The following is a 13,656-nucleotide window of genomic DNA, read 5'->3' as shown; positions in this document are numbered from 1 at the left end:
GAAACTATCTCTAAGGATTTAGTTGACATGCAGCTAACATTCCTTGATGACTGTGGCCTAAATTCAATTGTGATAGTTCAGTAATGTTAGAGGAAATGGTAGGTGTTCTTTCCTCCATTGGCATGTTCAAATACTACAGTGCCTGGACCCTCTCTCTAATTACCTAGGAAACAGAGTGAGAGATAACACAGAACTGATATTGATAAGGCACGTCGAAAACCTGAGTATTCTCATTTCTGACAGTAAAGATGGACACCTGGTTTAAACGGAGCTCATGGCTTTGCCTAATTGCTTGAAGCCTCTTACATATTTGTATCACTTCAGACACATTAGAGAGGAATAAGAAAGTGTAAGGGTCTCTCTGTGGAACATCTTTCTTACCCCAACTTCAGAAAACTGAAAATGATTTTCCCCCTTAAAGAAAGAAAACCAGTTATTGTTTCATTTTAATTAGTTAATTAACTTATTTATTTACTTATGGTGATGGTTTACAAAGCCATGGCTTCAGGCATGTGTGTGCTCTACCATTAGCCTTCACTTTAAGAACATTTCACATATGAAGGATATATACTTATATATCCAAACAGTTCTACAGAGCAGAGATTCCGAGGTGGGCATACCTCTGGAATTCCTTCATATGAACTGAAAACTTTACAACCTCATTTTGTTCCCATGTTTTAAATTAGTTCCATAACATGTATGACAAAGGTCAGCATGATGGGTAGAGATAAAAACTTGGGAAAGCATCCAATAAAACAGATGACAGCAGGATAGTTAGTGACAGTAAATGATTTTTAAGAACATGCGTATTATGAAAGTTTGGACAGAGTGTACTCTAAAAGGTGAACCATATATCTTACTGACAATGAGTTTTAGTCACTCACAGTTCTAGAGCCTTGAGTTGTCTTTATGTTCTCAGAATTCTGCAAGAAGCAAGCAAAGCTAAACCTGTGCCTCGAACTCCAAGCACTAACAAGAGGGGCCCTGACAAGTCCATGCCTGGCGAAGAAGGAATTGACTATAGTGACGGATGCCATGTGACTGCCAAGGAGCAAACAGTAAATCAGAGCTGAATCCCTTGACAGCTTTTAAGGGATTTTAAGATAAACATCTCAGGTAACCGTGATAATATATCAGTTCATTTCTGTGACAAATGTGGATTGTCTGTTAAAATGGAAAGGGGAATGATTCCATGCAAGCATCTTCCTTTCATCATGACTGGACTATTTTGTATGAAGAGGTGAGAGAGAGAGAGAGAGAGAGAGAGAGAGAGAGAGAGAGAGAGAGAGAGAGAGAGAGAGAGAGAGAGAATAGAACTGTAGTGATTCTGTACAGTGAACTGAGCAGTGTACACACAGTGATCTGGGGGCAGTATTGTTCATGGGTGCAGGAACATCCCTGTCTCTGTGAGACTTATATGCTCATATCAACCCCCTTCCTTGTGAGATCAGATACCCCACTGCCTACAGTTCACTTGGAAACATTCATTATCCTATTGCCACATCGCCTACTAAAATCCAGGATAGTACTATATTGTCACCAAAAAAGATATCATATGAGCAATATTTTACCTAAGCAGCACAACATTACATTTTCTATGGAAAATGCACCATACTGTAATCATCACTATGAAGCTAGCTAACAAAGCAATTAAGTAACTCTCCCTGATTCAAATTCAACTGTTAGATATCTGCCTCTCTTGTTCTAGCACCTTCTTCCCATTATCCTGAATACCAGAGTCAACCAGGAGTGCCTCACCCTCCTTGTAGACATAAGCTTTTCTCTAATTCCATGGTCATCTCTGTTCCACAGACAGAGGACATATTACTTCTCAGATGTCACCTTATTATATGAATTATGTTCCTCCAGCATCTTCCCCACCTCAATATTGGTCCATTTGTAACTCTCCTTACCATTACTGTCCTATTCCTTTATCCTAACTTAGTGAAGATCAAAGCTTCAGATCTTTTTAACAGCCAGGATGAGTGAATCCTGAAACAAGACAGCAACTGCCTTCTACACAAATACAGGGCCTGCCATCCCAAACACCTCTTCCCGGACATCACGGTCTTGAAGATATGGGCCATCTTAGCATGGAAACAAGTAGTTCGAACAGAAGACATGAGGAGGAAAACTGAAATATAGTCCATCTTTTAATCATACTTTCTTTTTAAAAATATTTTATTAATTTATTCATATTACATCTCAATTGTTATTGCACCCCTTGTATCCTCCCATTCCTTCCTCCCTCCCACTTTCACCCTATTCCCCTCCCCTATGACTGTAACTGAGGGGGGCCGCCTCTCCCTGTATATGCTCATAGGGTATCAAGTCTCCTCTTCGTCATTGCTTAGGGAATTGTTGGGTTCTTCAAACGGCTCTACGTCTTGACTTTGGCATGCATTCCAGCACGGTCCTGTAGGGCAGAGGAGTGGCTCTGTCGAACACAGCAGTATTTCAGCAACTGTTAGTCTTTTGGTGACCCATGAGTGACTATTCATATTATTTAAACATTTCATCAGTCTACTTTCAGAAATATTGTGTTTGCTAAGCCCAGTATTGAGTTTTCCTAGTGATGTATTTGGCTTTACTGAGTAAAATAAATCTATCTCTAAAAACTTCTGTAAATTTAAAGGTAGCCTCATAGTGGGATTTAAAAAAATTTTTTACTATGGATTTCCCAAGGTTACAATTCAAAAGTAAGATAATGGATGGTTAGGCAAAACAAGACAAAATAAGACAAGGATTTTTTAAAATTCTCCTTCCCCTTTAAGAAAAAAGTCTGACATTCTCCACAGTTATGTGGAGAGCAGGGACTGACTTTGACATGAACTCTGGTACTCCATATATTTGGCCACCTCCCCTTGGTGGGGAGGCCTGATGGCACTCAGAGAAAGAATAAGCAGGCTACCAAGATGAGACTTGATAGCCTATGACCATATAGTAGGGGAGGAGGTCCCCCTCGGTCATAGACCTAGGGGAGGGGAATAGGGTGAAAGTGGGAGGGAGGGAGGAATGGGAGGATACAAGTGATGGGACAGCAATTGAATTGTAATCTGAATAAATTAATAAAATTAAAGAAAAAAGAAAAAAGCCTGTATCATTTGAATGACAACTAACTGCTGAAGTAGCTACCAGTCAAGGTGGTCAGTCACAGCTTCATGTTCCTAAGGGTGCTTGCTACTCTGTGGGATCTCCCAGCTCTGACCCACTCTGATGATTTCCTAATGAACAAGCATGAGCGTTAGTGATCACCACCGTGGGCTCGCCCATCTACTTCAGTGGCAGCTGCAGAAGACATTTGTCCCTCCCAGAAGTCCTCCTTAGGCAAAGTTCTCAGGCCAGCTCTGGTGAGAGGAATGCCAAATTAGGATCTTCTGGTGGGAAGACTCGGATAATCCTGGCTTCCTTTTCCTTCACTGTTTTAAGAACAGTAAAGACCATTTTATTAAATCTCAATGCTCTACACTAATACTTTTTATTTAACCAATAGGCCATTAGCAAAGTAGCACAAATAATATTACATGTAACAAGCATGCGCTACGTGATCAGAAAACAATTTGACTCACAGGCTTTCCTCCTATTAAATCTGTCTCCAAGTTACTCAGATCTTTGGTTTGTTTCCATATTAATCTCAACTTTTCAGTAACTCAAATGTTTATCAATATTGCAACTTAAACAGTGATGCTTTGCTTATCGTTTTTACATTAAAATAAACTACTATTTATTAATTGTTCTGGGAGAAGTACTGAGTTAAGTTCTTTGCTTGTTTTTTTTTTTCATCTTAATAAGACCATAGGGATTAGATTTTCATTATTCATTTGGAAGATTAGGAAAGCAATGATTAGGAAATAAAATTGGTTAAGACATACAGTTAAAGTAGCTCACCCAGTGTTCAAATTTTATGACAGTTAAATATGAAGGCCCTAACTTTAATTTATGTCCCATAATTTATGTCTGGAAGGTATGAATTTAAGTTTCCAACTAGAACAACATCCCAATATAGAACATATAAACACAAGTGCTATATAACACACATTATGTGTAATATGTTATCATAATATGTATCTCTATCTCATAGCATATTAATATATTTATTTTATTTTTTCCATATTCATTATCAAATCCTAGATTGTCTACTTATTAGACAAGCGCTCTACCACTGAGATACATTTTCATTTACATATATGTACATATGTGTAAACACTAAATATATGTATGTATATTTATATATATTGGCTGTGTGTATGTGTAAATACATGTATACACACACACATATATTATGCCTTGCCTGCAAGTCTAAATTGGATTAATTGTAGTGGGAAGACCCACCTCAGTGGTGGCAGCACCATTCCACGGTCTGCAGTAACAGACTGAATAAAATGGAGAAATCAAGCAGACCACTGACATTCAATGCTTCCTGCTTCCTGCTTCCTGCCCAAGGACGTGCTGTGACAGGATGCTTCACACTCCTGCTACCACGATTTCCCTGATGAGGTGAATCACACTCTCAAACTGTTATCCAAAAGGAACCTTTCCTTCCTTAAATCACTCCGTCGAGATACTTTATTACAGTAACGGAAAGATAATAAATGCAGAAAATGGGTGCACAGAGTGAAGCTATACCTGGTCATGTGGTTGATAGGTCTTCAGATATTGTTTGCTGCAGAAACCTTGCGGAAGAATTTGGTACCTTGGACGAGGAAATAAACTTGAATACTGTCCTCAGAGCTCAGTGGGATAGAGTTTGGAAGACAAGAGTTCTGAGAGCATTACAGACAATGGGGCCTGTGGCTTCGGAGGATGGTTTCTATCAGAAACTGGGACACTTTGGGATTTTTCTGACCAAACAGTCTGGGAGCTTCCTTTTCCTGTCCTGAGAAGCTGAGTAAAGTTGAATTTAAAGATAATGGACAAGTACCATTCAGGCACACAGTTAAAAAGAACAAAAATTGGACAAGAATAAAATATAAAAAAAAAAATCTGCCCTTTGGTGAGTAAAATAATGGAAGGTTAACATTGTTAAAAATGTGTGTGTGTGTGTGTGTGTGTGTGTGTGTGTCTGTGTTGTGTTTATGTATGTATATGTGTATGTATAATTGTCTTAGAGAAGCCTCTTAATCTGCACTGAGAGAATAGAATAAATGCCCTGAGTTCAAGACCTCACCTATCAAAGGCTCCAATTTATATAAAAATGCAAATTGATCTATTATCTTCTAAAAGGAGAAGGTCTGAACTATGAATGCGTCTGAAGAGGCTCCTTACTCAGACACAACTGTCTGGGAAAGCAATATTGCAGATTCAGGCAAGAAGGCATACAGAGGCCATTACAGCTGGGGACCAAGAGGCTAGACTGCAAATGGGTCAGGCAGCAGAGCGTGTCATCATTCGGGTGGTAGTGGTCTTCAGGTATGACAGATACAATACTCAGTGTGTCTTGGAATCTCACTCTTTATGTACTTCCAGAGAAATGCTCATAGTGGGAAATCTGAGCCAGATTTGAAGTTCCTACGTGAAGGTCCTGTGAGGCCAATACACGAAGCTGAGAACATGAGACCTAAGCTACAGTGAAGCCCTCAGAATGTTAAAGATACCCAACCACGTGTGCTGATAAGAACCGTTGTATGTAGACATGGAGCTAGGTCAAGTGGAAAGTTACCTGTGCCGTGAACATCAAAGTTGGGGTGTGGCAAGGCTCCTTGAAGCCTTTGGAGCTTAGATCATTCCACTATGAGCTCCAGATTCTGGACATGGAGCTGCAGGATTTGATGTGTTCCCTCCTGGGCTCTGGTCTGATCCTCTGTGGCCAGGCTTCCATCCCTCCTTTGTGGAACAGGGATGCTTATTTTGTGACAACATATACTTGGGTTACGTGACTTGTCTTTGTTTGTAAGAGCTCACAGTCAAGACACTGTCATATGTTTCAGATGGGTCAAAAGTGTCAGGTGCAGGTTTCAGATGGACAAAGACATACATTTCTGCAGGGTTAAGAAGTGTACTAGCACTGTCCACAAGTGGACAGACCTGTGACAGCACTGTGGAGGCTCTAAGGAGACTTGAGCCCCAATATCAGAGACAGCTCTGAAGAAAGTAACTGAGATCCCCATGGCAGAAACAGGGAACTTTTTTTTCTGTGATAGGAGATGGTTTCACAGCAGGAGGATGTGTGGCCAGCAATACCACCTTGGATGTAAACTCAGTTCCCCAGGTGAGAAATCCTGGCACCCGGAGAAGTGTTGGCTAGTCATCAACAGTATTTCAGTGGGGTGCCTGTCTTCATCTGTCATATCTGTTACCCACAGGGAAGCACCATGTCCTGGACAGCAGCTGGATTCGAACATTACATTGTTACAAAGAGACTTGAACTTTTAAACACTGGTACAACCCTTAAAGACGATGGGGACTTTCTGATGTCTGCCTGAATGCATTTTGCATTATGAGGCAGCCATGAGCCTGTCAAGGATGGGGAAGGAGGTTATAACGTAGCAGTGATGAGATTTTGGCTGTTACATTGACAAGAGGCTGACATGGGATGATTTCCACTGATTGTCATCTAGAGACTCCAGAGAACCATCTGAGCCACATCCTCCTGGATAGGCCTAGAAGAAATTATTTAGATTAAATTCCTTGAGATGGGAAGACCTACTTTAGTCACTGGCAACACCATTCTGAGGTTCCTGGACTAAATGCAGAGGAGAAATAATGCTGAGCACTAGAATCCCCCCTCTCTGCCTCCTGGCAGCAAGCAGAAGGTGAACAGATGCCTCTAGCACCTCTGGCCACACCTTTCCTGCCACGGTAGTCTATCCTCTGGAGATGTGGTGAGCTGAAATAAGCCCTTCCCTCCTTAGCCTGCTTTTGTTGATGGTGTTTGCTCACAGCACCCAAAAAGTAACAGAGAAATAAATACACTTGCATATTTTTTGATATAACTGTAACTGAAATTCTCCAGTTCATTACAAATGGCGCACAGATTTTACATGGTCACTTAAATGTTTCCTGCATTTCTACAAAAGAATCTGCAACGAAAGCCATTAACTGGGATGCAATTTGTAAGCCTTTCATTAAATAATGATTCTCAGCTGGATTTCTTTAAAGGGATATTAATGCAAACATATGTAACCAGCATTGCAAGAAATTAGCCTTGGTGCTTTAGTCTTGAATCAATCATTTTCAGCTATGCGTTAGAGTCATTGCTGATACATTTCTGTCTCAGACAGCTTAGCACGGAGTGTGAGATGAGGATGGTGGCTTTCAGAGTGTGATTTGTGTGAAACGCTCCTAGCAGTTCAGGTTTCCTGGGTTTGCAGGGAGTGATCAACTCCATATGTAGAGAGTTGGGGATAGAGTTCAGTACATTTGTACATGTTTGCCTGGCATGTACAAGAGCCTGGGTTCAACCTCCAGGACTACAAACAAACCAAGCAGAGCAAAAATAAAAGCCCATCCATACAAAGACAGAGCGGTGCTGTGCTAGGCTCAGTGGTCAATTACTTATTTCTAACATGTACACTCTTGGGTCTATGCTAAGAGATGAGTCAGAATTCACCCTACCTACAGCTCCTTTTGGATCATGTAGCCAGATGGGTTATGGTGTGGGGGCGGTCGTGGTACGTTACAATCGCCAAGACCCAATTTAGGTTGCCAAGGTTTGAACATCTCATGAGGCATTTTCCAGTTTTCCTTTAGAGCGTTACTGCACTGGTTCAGCAATATTTCCCTGAGTTTAGAGTATTTATGCTATTGTGCATACTTACCTTATTAGTCACAAGGCATGGCTTTACTAGAAAAGATTAAGCCGTCACTGAATGACAGCTAAGGGTTTAGTTAAGAAAGATTGAGAGAAGCAATAAGGCCGACTTCTAAGGCACTGGATTAGACATGTCTGCTCGTTCTGAGGACAACCATTGTGAAAAGCTCCACTAAGTTGGACAAGCTTGTGGCCATGCCAAGGCCCAAAAGGTCCACTGTGGAAATCCCTGTATAGTGTTGGTTGTAATCACATTTGGCTGTGATTTCATCTTCCGTCCTTTATGCCACAACTGTTCCCCCTCACTTCTACTTTCCATTTGAGCAACACATTTCTTTTTTAATTTATTTCCGAGGAATGCATTTGATTAGTTGCTACTTTATGGTGTGATTTAACTTGTTTTTTTCCTGATTAGCTTAAGATTCAAATTTGTAGTCCATATGCTGTGTGAACAGTGTCGTGTCTCACCTAGCTCATGGTATCAATAGTATGCTGTCAGACTAATTCCCAAGTCATTTTCCAGGTGATGTCAGATTGATACATTTGCTATGAAGTTTCCCATTGACCTTTCACCTAATAATTTTGGTAGTGATACACGAAGATTTCCTCAGCTTGTGATGATTTGAGGATACTAGAATCTTTCTGAAGGGATGACACTGATTCCATCTAAATGTAGGAAGTGAGGTGGGATAGAATGCTGAAAAAGTAGCCAGATGTCACTGAGCATGTTCAGTATAACACTAATCAAAAGACAACACAATTCCAATGGGCAAATCCATGCAGTGCTTTCAAGTATATTTTATCAGTCGGTTTTCCATTGTTAATCAGTTAAAACACCTGCAGGCTGGGGCATGGTCAAAGCTAGAATGTGGAAAAGCTCTATCAAAATGATTTAACAAAAACAGAACAGATTCAACTCCCTGCTCATTAGTATACAGTCTAGTGATATCCAGATCCTTACAGTTTCATGTTAACCTCAAATGAGATTCCAAGAAAGGTAATTGGTGACAGCTAAATCATACTAAATAAACGTTATAGAGACACTCCTTCCAATGCAAACCTTTAGTAAAAACAAATTATGAAAGCAAAAAATGTTTTACTGTTTTCAGTATGTTTATGCCGTAACAAACATCAAAATAGGTCGTTTTGATGTCTTTAGGAAAGAACCGATAGGGAACTGAAGAGATGGTTCAGTGATTAAGAGCTCTTGTTGCTCTTGCAGAGCACCAGGGTTCAGTTCCTAGCACCCACATCATAGCTGATAACTCTGTAACTCTGGGTCCACTGGATCTGGTACCCTCTCCTGGGCATGGCATGCATGTGGTATGCAGACATACACGCAGTCAAAATACTCATACATATAATATTGAAGTGAATCTTTAAAAGAGAACAATTATAATAAAAATAAAACAAGAATAAATTTCAGGTTTTTTTTCTCTACTGCTTTCTTGCATTACTCAAATTCCTTACTTTTACAACAGAAAACTCCAAATGGCTCAAGCCATTATCCCAAGTTGAGTGCATAGCTGCTCATTTCCTCTCACGGTTCACAGGAGGAAGGACCAGTTTTTTCCTCCTGTTGCATTCCTCAGGATGTCATTTCTTGAGTCTCTGGGGAGGTCTCATTGGAGAAAGGTGGTTGTACTGTAAAAAACATGATCATTTATGCTACCTTAGAAGATCTGCGAGAATCTTTCTCATCCGTTTCTGTCTCCATTTTGTTGGCTAGATCAGTTCCCTCCCCACAGTAAATAAGCAAATAACACCTGACTCTTCTAAATGTGTTTAAGTCTAGATTCAACTCCACAGAACTTGCCTATGATGGTTAGGTTTTTTTGTTTTGTTTTGTTTTTGTTGGTGGTTTTTTCTTTTGTTTGTCAATTCGACACAAACTGGAGTCATCTTTGAAGAGGGAACTTCAATTAAGAAAATACCTCCATCTGATTGGTCTGTAGGAAAGACTGTTGGGGCATCTTCTTGATTAATGACTGATGTGGGATGGCCTGGCCCACTCACAGCGTGCAGTGCCACCCCTAGTCTGGTGTTTCTGAGTTTTAGAAAAGTCAAACTGAGCAAGCTGTGAGAAGCAAGCCAGTAGGCTGTATTCCTTCAGGACCTCTGCTTTAGTTCCTGCCTCCAGCTTTCTCCTCAGGTTTCTGCTAGACTTTCTATCCTGAGTTCCTTCAAGGATGAACCTGCCAGTGAAATAAATAGCTTTCTCTTCCAAGTTGATTTTGGTAAGTGTTTTATCATAGAAACAGAAAGCAAGCTTAGGCATCGCTCTTTCTCTGTAAAGGCAGAAAGCGAGAGTGTTTCTCAACTGTTTGCTTTCTCAAAAACACCCACTCCTTTCCACATGATTATCTCTGATAGATTATATATTTGAAAATATTTCTTTCATTTTCCAATAAGAGAACCTAAGGTTTCTCTTGGTTTCTTCTTTTTCTTCCTGTTTTGTTCATTAATCTCCCTTGCCCCCAGGAAGTGCCTAGAATAATCCTTGGTACAAAATGATGAACAAATCTTTAAAGACCCTGTTTATATGAAGAATTTGGAATAGCATGCCCATTTCTTTGATGTCATGAGGTCCAGTATGTGTATTGAGAAGATGTTCTCAACTTTCTCATTTTAGGTCTCTAGTACATAAAGCAACCACAGTCATTTCCCAGTGTGGCTGAGAGACACCTGTGCTGAATTACTCTACGCATTTGTGGCAGGTATTTAGGTGTTCCACTTACTCTGTTCCATGTCACTCTTATCCAACAATGGCCCAATCATTGTCATTGATTTCCAGGCCTGCCTAGCGTCCACACAGCATGGTCTTTGGCTTGGCTACTCATTCCTTTCTAAGTCTAGACACAGTTTCTTCCTTAGTCCTCCACATCACTATAAGAGTATGTGGGAGTTAAGGGGCTCTGCTGAAAATCGGAGACTATGGGAGACATACAACAGAGAGCAGAGCCATCGCCATGGGATGAAGACTGGTCTTGCTCCATCACAGTGGAACCCTCACTCCTGTGGTTTTTCTTTAGCTCTGGGTCTCCCGCTGCATTCTGGGGGCATGCACCTTTAGCTGTGGCCCTGTTTGCTCTCTCTGATTCTCTCATTTTCTATCTATGCACCTACCTGACCTCCTCAGTAAAACTAATATCAGAGGCCAGTTGAGGCTGGGAAATAATTTTATTTTATCTATGTATCAACTCTGTCTAAAGGAAGGAGTCTGCTCTTCTGATACTTTTTATAGTCAACATCTTTCCTTTTTAGGTTAGGCCCAAGTTTTACTTTTGGAAACCCAGAGGGGGGGGAAGCACACTAAAAACTTTTGCCAAATAACAATAAGCAATTCTTCCTTTGGAACTGTTCTGATGCACTCAGAGCGAGTCATAGAATGTTTATTCTGCTTTAGAAGGAAAATCTTGGGGCAGAAGAGAAGGGCCTGCCTGAGAGTACAATGTGATTCAGTGGCGCAACACTGAGCAAGGTACCTGTGTGGGCGGCGAACTTGACCCTACTGGCACTTTCTGAAAAATTGTCAGACATGTTCCAACACTGTCCAAGTTAAGTAGATGATTTTTTTAATCTCCTGAGGTTTGACAGTGATATGATGATGAATTTCCAACATTTCCAGTACTGCAGGGGGGAGCCTTAGGCTGGCATCACAGGAATATGTGCAGGCTACCGGTTACTGCTGTCTCAGTTGAGCTACATGGTGGCCTCAGAGCACAAAGTGAAGGTAGTCCATTTGGAATCTTTTTTTAAAAATATATTTTATTAATTTATTCATATTACATCTCAATTGTTATCCCATCCCTTCTATCCTCCCATTCCTCCCTACCTCCCCATTTTCCCTTACTCCCCTCCCCTATGACTCTGACTGAGGGGGACTTCCTTCCCCTGAATATGCTCATAGGGTATCAAGTCTCTTCTTGGTAACCTGCTATTCTTCCTCTGAGTGCCACCAGGTCTCCCCATCAGGAGGCCGTGGTCAAATATGGGGCACCAGAGTTCATGTGAAAGTCAGTCCCCACTCTTCACTCATCTGTAGAGAATGACCTGTCCCTTGGCTAGATCTGGGTAGGGGTTCAATGTTTACTGCATGTATTGTCCTTAGCTGGTACCATAGTTTGAGCAGGACCGTTGGGCCCAGATCTGCCCATCATAATGTTCTTCTTGTAGGCTTCTAGGACCCTCTGGATCCTTCTATTTCCCCATTCTCCAATGCTTCTCTCACCTGGAATCCCAATAAGATGTCCTCCCCTCTGTCCCACTTTCCTGCTAAGTGAAAACTTTCATGGGACATGTCCCTTAGGCTAGTGTCCAGATATAAGTTTAAGTCTTTCTGCTTCTGTGTTAACTCATTTTTTTTGATCATTTCTAGCTCAATCCATTTGTCCACAAATTTCGGGAATTCCTTGTTTTTAATAGCTGAGTAGTATTCAATCGTGTAAATGTACCATAGTTTCTTTATCCATTCTTCTACTGAGGGATACTTAGGCTGTTTCCATGTTCTGGCTATTATGAATAAGGCTATGAACATGGTTGAGTAATGTTCTTATTGTGTGCTGGAGCATCTTCTGGATATATTCCAAGGAGTGGAATAGCTGGGTCTTGAGGAAGCCTTATTCCCAGTTTTCTGAGATAGCGCCAGATAGATTTCCAAAGCGCTGTACTGGTTTGCATTCCTACCAGCAATGGAGGAGTGTTCCTCTTTCTCCACATCCTCGCCAGCATGTGGTGTCACTTGAATTTTTGATTTTAGGCATTCTGATGGGTGTAAGATGGGATCTCAGAGTTGTTTTGATTTGCATTTCCCTGATGACTAAGGAGGTTGAGCATTTCTTTAAGTGTTTCTCTGCCATTTGATATTCCTCTGTTGAGAATTCTGTTTAGTTCTGAACCCTATTTCTCATTTGGGTTATTTGGTTTGATCGTGTTTAATTTCTTGAGTTCTTTATATATTTTGCATATTAGACCTTTGTCAGATGTAGGGTTGGTGAAGATCTTTTCCCAGTCTGTAGGCTGTCACTTTGTTCTGTTGACAGTGTCTCTTGCCTTACAAAAGCTTCTCAGCCTCATGAGGTCCCATTTGTTAATTGTTGACCTTAAGGCCTGGGCTGTTGGTGTTCTGTTCAGGAAGTTGTCTCCTGTGCCAATGTTTTCCAGGCTCTTCCCTACTTTTTCTTCTAACTAATTTAGTGTCTCTGGTTTTATGTTGAGGTCTTTGATACACTTGGATTTGAGTTTTGTGCATGGTGACAAATATGGGTCCAATTGCCTTTTTTTAAACATACACATCCAGTAGACTAGCACCATTTGTTGAAGATGCTATCCTTTCACCATTGAATAGATTTGGCTTCTTTGTCAAAAATCAAGTGACCATATGTGTGTGGATTCATATCTGGGTCTTTGATTCGAATCCACTGATCAACCAGCCGATTGCTGTGCCAGTACCATGTTATTTTAATTACTATTGCTTTATAGTACAGTTTGAGATCAGGTATGGAGACTCCTCCGGAGCACCTTTTATTGTACAAGATTGTTTTAGCTATTCTGAGTTTTTTGTTTTTCCATATGAAGTTGAGAATTGAACTTTCAATGTCTTTAAAAATTGTGTAGGTATTTTGATAGGGATTGCATTGACTCTGTAAATTGCTTTTGGTAAGATGGCCATTTTTACTATGTTAATTCCCCTGATCCATGAGCAAGGAAGATCATTCCATCTTCTCACGTCACCTTCAATCTCTTTCTTCAGAGTTTTGAAATTGTTTTCAAACAAGTCATTTACTTGCTTGGTTAGAATAACTACTAAATATTTTATATTGCTTGTGGCTAACGTGAAGGGTGTGTTTTCCTAATTTCTTCCTCTGCATGATTGTCATTTGTATATAGGAAGGCTACTGCCTTTT

The 13,656-nt window shown here is 40.6% G+C and overlaps 1 protein-coding gene across 1 annotated transcript in view; it reads left to right on the top strand.

Annotated features, from left to right (window-relative positions):
• The first annotated feature begins 961 nt into the window (after positions 1-961).
• LOC311606889 (uncharacterized protein) overlaps positions 962-13,656 on the top strand; it is a 37,554-nt gene continuing 24,859 nt past the window's right edge. The window contains exon 1 of the transcript XR_014782448.1: positions 962-1,116. The gene's annotated coding sequence lies outside the window, so the exon portion shown is untranslated. The remainder of the gene's footprint in view (positions 1,117-13,656) is intronic.

The sequence above is a fragment of the Acomys minous genome, assembly GCF_964271855.1.
Source record: "Acomys minous genome assembly, chromosome: 10".
In the NCBI taxonomy this organism is placed as follows: Eukaryota; Metazoa; Chordata; class Mammalia; order Rodentia; family Muridae; genus Acomys; species Acomys minous.
The sequence above is the reverse complement of the archived record's forward strand: the minus strand, read 5'-3'. Positions and strand labels throughout refer to the sequence as shown.